Source organism: Paramormyrops kingsleyae, chromosome 3, assembly GCF_048594095.1.
Source record: "Paramormyrops kingsleyae isolate MSU_618 chromosome 3, PKINGS_0.4, whole genome shotgun sequence".
Taxonomy (NCBI): domain Eukaryota; kingdom Metazoa; phylum Chordata; class Actinopteri; order Osteoglossiformes; family Mormyridae; genus Paramormyrops; species Paramormyrops kingsleyae.
In genome coordinates, this window is record NC_132799.1 from 41,402,090 (window position 1) to 41,411,019 (window position 8,930).

The 8,930-nt window shown below is 36.5% G+C and overlaps 1 long non-coding RNA gene across 1 annotated transcript; it reads left to right on the plus strand.

Annotated features, from left to right (window-relative positions):
• The first annotated feature begins 1,678 nt into the window (after positions 1 to 1,678).
• Positions 1,679 to 4,012, plus strand: LOC140588390 (uncharacterized). Its single transcript, XR_011989740.1, has 5 exons — positions 1,679 to 1,729; positions 2,139 to 2,263; positions 2,623 to 2,712; positions 3,035 to 3,202; positions 3,916 to 4,012. It is a non-coding gene; the product is annotated as an uncharacterized lncRNA (long non-coding RNA).
• Positions 4,013 to 8,930: the final 4,918 nt, after the last annotated feature.

Genomic DNA, 8,930 nt, shown 5'->3' on the forward strand with positions numbered 1-8,930 from the left:
CAAAGCCGAGAAGTCAGGTAGACTGGGGTTTAATCAGGACGAAAAGCAGACAAGAAAGCACATCCACAAACACTACGCTAACAATACAATGACAAGTCTGGGGAAGACTGACTCAGACGAGGACTACAGTAAATACAGAAGACAAGCTAATCGTAACAGGACACAGGTGATCACAATCAGGGCTGAACACGAGGTAACGAGGTGGGCGTGGCACACAGCAGGAGCGGACGGAGCAGGGCGTGACACAGTGACACTCCTGTCAGATTGTGCCTTAGTACATAAGACATCAGCAAGAGTAAGCTTTGTCCCTTTGTCAGAGGTGCTCCAGGGTACACAGGATCATCTCCATCCATTAACAAAGGGTGTACCTGTGAAGACATTGTTTTTTAAATACTACACTTAAACAATTCAGTATGTGTAATTTAAATAAATCACAAAATAAAGTACTACTAACCTTTTGGTTTTGCACATCTTGCTGGCCAACTGTTATTTTGGGTTCTGGTAGCTTCTCAGACACTTCCTGAAAAATCTGTAAATTAAAGCATTAATAACTGCATTTACTTTGCAGTTGTTCTTTTATAGTCACAATGTATATTGTCCTACTGCTTACTGCTAAGGTTAATGATAACTGCTAAAATGTATCTAGCAATGCTTGCATCTATACAGTCTAGCACAGTGCATTGTGGGATTGTTAGCAGAAAGTAATGAACGTGCCATGTACAATATTTTTGCTTCATTGTACTTACATTTGAAGATACGGCACCTCATGCTGATCTAAGCAGGCTTGAATCTTTTCGAAAAATTAATTACTAAAATTTATTTTTTATTCTGTAACCAAATTATAAATGGCTGTGGTTGACATTCAAATAAATCATTATGATGATTTTAAACAAATATGTTTAAAAATATAATCTGTTTAATATATTAAGAAATAAGTTCAAAATATTACTTCAATATTATTTGGAAATTTTGTCTTTGCAAGAAAAAAAAATCTTCAAAGGGTAACTATTACCTGTTCTCCTGTTTGGATTTGCATGTGCTGTTGATTGCCAATTGTGTGAATAACAGTGTCATCTTGGTATTGCGTGGGTGACAGTCCCAACAGTGTCTGTGACTCTGTACAGGCTCCTTCTCTAGCAGGCTGCATAAAGTGAGCAATAAAGATATAAAATATAGTCAAGAGAAATAGTAAAAACAATTTTGCATGTTTATATAGCATTTTAGCTATATACGATTTAGGGTCAATTTGAACCCATCTAAAAAAAAACTAACATATTTCTTTTAAAGTTTCTTATTACTATCTAGCACTCTATAATACTTTCCTGCCATGGCCAAATGTGGTATTATCAGGTCTGGCAAGAATGATTTCAAAATTAATTTGGTCTGGAGTCTGGGGTCATTTTTCACCCCCAATATAAAAGCAGATAAGATTACACGTGTTTGTAAGGGTCAGGGATGGGGCTAGAACAGTCCATATCATTGCATATAGATACATAGCAGGCATGACACAACAGGAAAGTGAAGTGCAATTGATTGTATAACACGAAAAACTAATTTAGAATTATTTTAGTTTTATGTAATCCTAATGAAAATGCAGTACAGAAAGCGGTGCCGGACCTCTCAAGTGAAGACGGATGGATCGAAGTATACTTCGTCAAAAGGAACGAAGTATACGTCAAAAGGAAAGGACCACAAAAAAAGGTCGCCGCAAAACTGCTCTTACTAGGAGGTTTGTATTCTTCTAATTGCATATGAATTGTAAATGTTGTGTTGTGCCTGAAATTCAGTTTTGGTTGCGGGTATCCTGCACAATTTTATTAACATTTCCTGCCCTATAACCGCGAAATGCGTACGGTATCAACGGTACAAGTACCGTGAAAACATGGCAAGAAACTGAACTTGACGGCACTAACAGTGAGATTAGTGTGTAAATAAGTGCCTGCACGTATTTTTGAGAGTAAAACACTTCCGTAATAATACAGCAATGTTAGGAAAAGGAATGGCTAATGCAATTGAATTCGTGCTGTTTAGATTTAGTTTAAATTTGGAATTCTCAGGCCTGCTTTGACTGACATGAAATGGCAGTAAAGCTGCGAAATGCTGTAACAATTATATAAATGGCGTTTTGTTTTCCACAGACAGCTATAAGGAGTTGCTAGAGAGAAAAAAAGCCTTCCTCAGGAATGAGGACATCTGGCCCATGGCAGTTGAGAGGAGAAGAGCTGCAGTGTGTGATACCTCTCATGATGGAACCCAGGCAAAGGTTGTTCTCAATTCTTTTGAGTAATTTTATAATGCCAATATTTTGTAGTCAGTTGTGATGCAATTAATATGACAGAAATAGTTTTAAAAACTTTTTTAAAGTCCTTTTAATCCTTATTCTTCTATTAGCATTTGACATTAGACTGTAACACCTTTTAGCTGTTCCATCTAAAGAACACCTATGAAATTTAATAAAAACCACGATTGGTTCTTATGACATCGCTAGTAATATCTTTACTGTGTATCTTTTGCTTACTTTTCTTGCTGACTGGAAAGAGAAAGGGATGAAGACTGTCATATCCACATACAAAATGGATAATAGATCTATTGCTCTGTAATATTTTGATGTTTCTTGTGCAGAAAAAGAAAAATAGTAAAACAGCAGATACCAGTGTCACCTCGGACGATGATGAGACAGACATTGAAACACAACAAGTCTCTGGGACAAACGTATGTTTATAGAAATAAGACAGTAGAAAGACATGACATTTCTAAATTTAATCACCATGAAGTTTAATGTTAGTAAAGGATAATTGAACTCCATCTGATTTTGTTCTGTTTTTTGGGCTGGGTTTCTCAGTTTTAATGTGGGTCTGTAAGAATATTTTACAGACTTCATTTTGACACCTGACACAGGTAGTGGTGTAAATATTGTAAACCTACAGATAGCTACATCTGGACTGTTGCCACTTTCCTACTTTTTCAAATTCAACACTACTTGTTATATTTTTCAAATAACTAAGCCCTTTTCATTCTTGTGCATTCTGTTCAGAAAATGAAAATGACAAAGTCAGCCAGAGACAAAGTCCTTTCTGATCTCAAATATTCATTGCTAAAAAGAAATGCAAGGACCTCCACCCAGTCACCAAGTGAGGAAGATGAACCAGACTTAGACACAAATATGGATTTATTTGATCGACCACAGACTGCTGGAACAACTGTAAGTATTTTCAAAGGAAAAAAAACATACAGACCACTTAACATTCTTCAGTATAATGTCTTCTGGTACTAATGAGCAACACAACTAAAGTGATGCAACAAACCTATTATTGAATTTGACAACAGATAACATCACCTCATTCATTAAAGTGAATGAGAAGTGTCTCCAGTGATTGCTATGGCGATAATATCAACTCCGAACCAACTGGAGTAACTGCACTGTATGCGACCTGAGAGAATCCTGCACTTTTTGTCTTTAACAAGTAATTAAAAATAACAACTCATACCACATGAAAAGTATGATGGACAAAATTTCAGTGGTTTTGAAACCTTGACTTTTTAAAATCACAGTAAAAATGGCGTTTATGTGCATTTACTTTTTTCTTTTATGGCGGTCGGCATCCAGCTTAATATGGTACTTTACTGCCACCGCGGCTTTGGTTAGCTTACTGCTCCCAAATTAGGAGGTCGCCACTGTACTTATGTGTATAATAACGTAGACCCAACTAATCGATTATTAAAATAGTTGGCAACTATTTTAATAATCGATTTTAATCGATTAAATCGATTTTAACGGAACGGAACTGAAACGGAACACTGACCATAATAAATTATTTAAAAATGGATTTCATATATGAATTGTAATAATATGTCATAATATGTGACTGAATCAGTTTTCCTCATCTCTAATTGCTTTACTTTTAATTTGTGCAGGAACTCTGCCATGGGGCAAGTGAAGAGCAGAGTGTCCAGTTGGATCAGCCATTAAGAAATGTAGAAATGCATCAGGAAGTCATGGAGGCTCTGAAAGGTATCTATATAAAAGACTTCATTGTATCTGTAAGAGTATTTTCTAGGGCTGCAACAACTAATCGATTTAATCGATTAAAATCGATTTAATCGATTAAAATCGATTTAATCGATTAAAATCGATTATTAAAATAGTTGCCAACTATTTTAATAATCGATTAGTTGGGTCTACGTTATTATACACATAAGTACAGTGGCGACCTCCTAATTTGGGAGCAGTAAGCTAACCAAAGCCGCGGTGGCAGTAAAGTACCATATTAAGCTGGATGCCGACCGCCATAAAAGAAAAAAGTAAATGCACATAAACGCCATTTACGCACCTTTTAAATTTACAAAACAGCTTTTACTCACCTTTTTTAAGATCACTAATGTTAATGATATAGTTACCCACCGTTTTTACTGCTGTGCATATAGTTTACCCACCTTAAATTTCTTGTTACCACTACACCACTGCTTCATTTCTTCACGATAGAAATTTATAGTAATATCAAATGTTGTAGTACTCAAGACCAGTTTTTGAAGGTCTCGATCTTGTCTTTGAATCAGCCGTATTTGTACTCGTTGTTGTCATGGACTCAGGATTTTATTTCGAGACCATAACTCTGAGAATATTCTTATTAATGAGCCGTTTACTGTCAGATTGGATAACTAATAACTGCAACCAATGGCGTTACTGCCGGCCGCGTTACCCGCCCCGTCCCTTCACACACGCACATGTGTTTAAATGAACGCAGGGGAAGTCGTGGTTGTCAACACAATCAGCTATTATGGGGCTAGAAATGCGGCTGCATATACCACAACGTGTTTACCCTACCATTCTATTAGGTGGGCGCCCCAAGTTAATTTTATTTAATTTCATTTTCTATATAGCTCCAGATCGCAACAGAAGTCATTTAAGGCTACCTTTCCGATAGAACAGGTTTATATCTTGTCCTTTTATTAAACAAACTAAATAGCCTTATGTTATTTATCTTATTTACAGTTCATCACTGTAGTATGCTGAAACAATCGGACACGTTTTAAAACAAAATTTGCCGCCTGCCGTTCACGGGTTTTTCGTCACCAATCGTCTTATTTGCGTTGCTCAGTAATTTTTAGCGTAAGATGCGGAAAAGGCTTTTTCTTCGCAATAAATGTTTACTTCATTTGTCCGTAATAAATGCAGACAGACTCGCTGGCGTGCTCTCTCCCCCTGTCATATATGTGTATCGACATTAAATAACATTGGACAATTATTTAATAATATTCTTAGTACAGTAGCAGCAGCGGTAGTCTGTGCTTTTACATTAAAAAACTGGAGTACTGAATACATTATCTAAAGCACCATGCTGGTTGCACTTTATAAAACAAGATTTTGTGTATTTCATTACGTTGATTCAGCTGCTACAAATTATTAATTTTTTTTGTATACTCTTAATGTAGCATACATTTGTTTTTTATGTGAGTTGCTGGAAACAACTTTTGTACAAAGACAGACTGGGTTATTAAAAATTGCTGGAAATCAAATTGTTTTTTGCCCCCCCCCCCCCCCCCCCCATCTGATTAATCGAAAAAGTAATCGACAGATTAATCGATTATCAAAATAATCGTTAGTTGCAGCCCTAGTATTTTCTGTTATATATCTGTGACTAAATTGTCATTTTCCCCAGAAATACCAACCTTGGTCAAGAGTGTGAAAGATCTTATTGCAACCATGAGCAGAATGCCACCTGGCATTGACAGTGGTAGCACAAGCTCGGATTCCTCTAGTCCTGCCTCAGAAATGGTATGTTTTATGTGTGTGCTTTGTAAAATACTAAACAATATTTCAGTTAATATTTGACTTTGTAGTCTACAAAATAATATATTTTCTGCTTTCCCAACCAACAGATGACTATTTCACTAATAATTTACTTTCAGTCTTTAGTTCATGCATGATTTTCATATGTGGAAATTTTTCCAATGATTATCAATATATTTTGATGTATTTCAGAGTTTGTATATTCATTATGTTTTAGTTGCAAAGGCTTATTGGTATCAAAAGAATCACCAATATTTTGTCTATATGTGTTGATCACCAATCAATATATTTTATTGCATCTTTGAATTTGATTTGGGAAGAAACCAATAGAATGTTATGTAAACTCGTCCCAGTTGTAAGTTTTATAACAAAAATTGTCATCCTACTGTTTGAAAATCTAGAAGTGTCACAACACTATTTTTTGCACAGATTTTCTTGAGCAACACAAGGGTGCAGGTCAGCAAAAGCTGTTTCCGAAGACTCAACCGGACAAGAATGTCCCTTTTTGCTCAGGAATTAGCGGTGCTCATCTTTGGCCGGGATGTGTTGGCTTCTTCAAGTCTAACGGGGAAGTCAGTGGCTGGTGGAACACCGAAGGATCAGCTAGATCCAGATAAATTCTGTGCCCTTGTGGGTATGTATCAATTACATTTATTTATTTATCTGTACATTTATGAGGTATTAGTTAAGTTCTCCCCAAGCGAGCTTGATGGGCCGAATGGCCTCCTCTCGTTTGTATAGTTCTTATGTTCTTATGTTCATTAATGTTCTTTGTATTCTTTATTTCGGTATTTTTAAAAGGTGCTATGAGTAGTTTAAATCAGTAAAATAATTCATATTTATCAACAAAAGGAAAAGTTTTTATATTTAAGACATTATAGCAGAGATATTTATTTGCTCTTAGCATGCTAACCAGCTAACAGCAGCCCGTCACCACCCCACCATTTTGTACGTCAGGAGGCAATAGCGAGTTACTGTATGTTCAAGAAATAATGCTACCCTGAAATCGTGTTTTAACCTCCTGTCACTCATGTTGATGGAACATGAAATTGAATTAAGTTAACTTTACAACCATGCCCAGTACATGATTTACTGTTGTAGTAATAATTGTCTAATCATTGTCTAATAATAACTGATCATCAGTTATTTTACCTATTTATTAAAGCATAAAAAATGTAATATCTCTTGTAGATGGCATACTTTACAAACATTTTAATGTTTTTTATTGTTTTTTACAGATACAGTCATTGCTGAGTTTCCAGGAACAAATGTGTCTGATGTGAGAGCAGTGATTAGACGAAAATGCAACAGTTTTGTGTTCAAAAAGAAACATTAAGCAACAACAAGTGCTGGCACTTTTCAGTTTTTGGTTATTTGTATGTACATTTTTCATGCACATTTTAGTGCACAGTTTTCAATAGCAACATTCAACAGGGCATTGCATATACGTGTTCTGTGTATGAATAAGTTTGGTGTGCTTTCAGTAAATAAAGTTTCATGCTGAAGAGAAACTGTTTGAATGGACCATCTGTAGCAAACATAAACTAGTGTTCTTTGCTGTACTTGTCTGTTCTATGTTGTAATATAATATATTTAGGTCACTGATAAATACAGTAATTGTCCTTTGTAAGAAAGGTATGGTAAAAAACAAGAAAAATTGCACTTTCAGTCACATATAAAATGTTTGGAAGTATAAATTTTCAATTTAGCATCAAGTTGATGCTAATAGTACAAGAAGTACTTTTATACTATACTGATCGAACTATACTGAAGAACACTTAATTGAAGTATATTTGGAATATACTACACACACACATATATATATATAATTATTTCTAAATACTTTTTAAAATGCACAGTCTGCACATTTTTATTAAGTTTGAAGTGTCTTGACTTTTATCTAAAAGGTGGATTCAAATACACTCACCTAAAGGATTATTAGGAACACCATACTAATACGGTGTTTGACCCCCTTTCGCCTTTAGAACTGCCTTAATTCGACGTGGCATTGATTCAACAAGGTACTGAAAGCATTCTTTAGAAATGTTGGCCCATATTGATAGGATAGCATCTTGCAGTTGATGGAGATTTGTGGGATGCACATCCAGGGCACGAAGCTCCCGTTCCACCACATCCCAAAGATGCTCTATTGGGTTGAGATCTGGTGACTGTGGGGGCCATTTTAGTACAGTGAACTCATTGTCATGTTCAAGAAACCAATTTGAAATGATTCGAGCTTTGTGACATGGTGCATTATCCTGCTGGAAGTAGCCATCAGAGGATGGGTACATGGTGGTCATAAAGGGATGGACATGGTCAGAAACAATGCTCAGGTAGGCCGTGGCATTTAAACGATGCCCAATTGGCACTAAGGGGCCTAAAGTGTGCCAAGAAAACATCCCCCACACCATTACACCACCACCACCAGTCTGCACAGTGGTAACAAGGCATGATGGATCCATGTTCTAATTCTGTTTATGCCAAATTCTGACTCTACCATTTGAATGTCTCAACAGAAATCGAGACTCATCAGACCAGGCAACATTTTTCCAGTCTTCAACTGTCCAATTTTGGTGAGCTCGTGCAAATTGTAGCCTCTTTTTCCTATTTAAAGTGGAGATGAGTGGTACCCGGTGGGGTCTTCTGCTGTTGTAGCCCATCCGCCTCAAGGTTGTACGTGTTGTGGCTTCACAAATGCTTTGCTGCATACCTCAGTTGTAACGAGTGGTTATTTCAGTCAAAGTTGCTCTTCTATCAGCTTGAATCAGTCGGCCCATTCTCCTCTGACCTCTAGCATCAACAAGGCATTTTCACCCACAGGACTGCCGCATACTGGATGTTTTTCCCTTTGCACACCATTCTTTGTAAACCCTAGAAATGGTTGTGCGTGAAAATCCCAGTAACTGAGCAGATTGTGAAATACTCAGATCGGCCCGTCTGGCACCAACAACCATGCCACGCTCAAAATTGCTTAAATCACCTTTCTTTCCCATTCTGACATTTAGTTTGGAGTTCAGGAGATTGTCTTGACCAGGACCACACCCCTAAATGCATTGAAGCAACTGCCATGTGATTGGTTGATTAGATAATTGCATTAATGAGAAATTGAACAGGTGTTCCTAATAATCCTTTAGGTGAG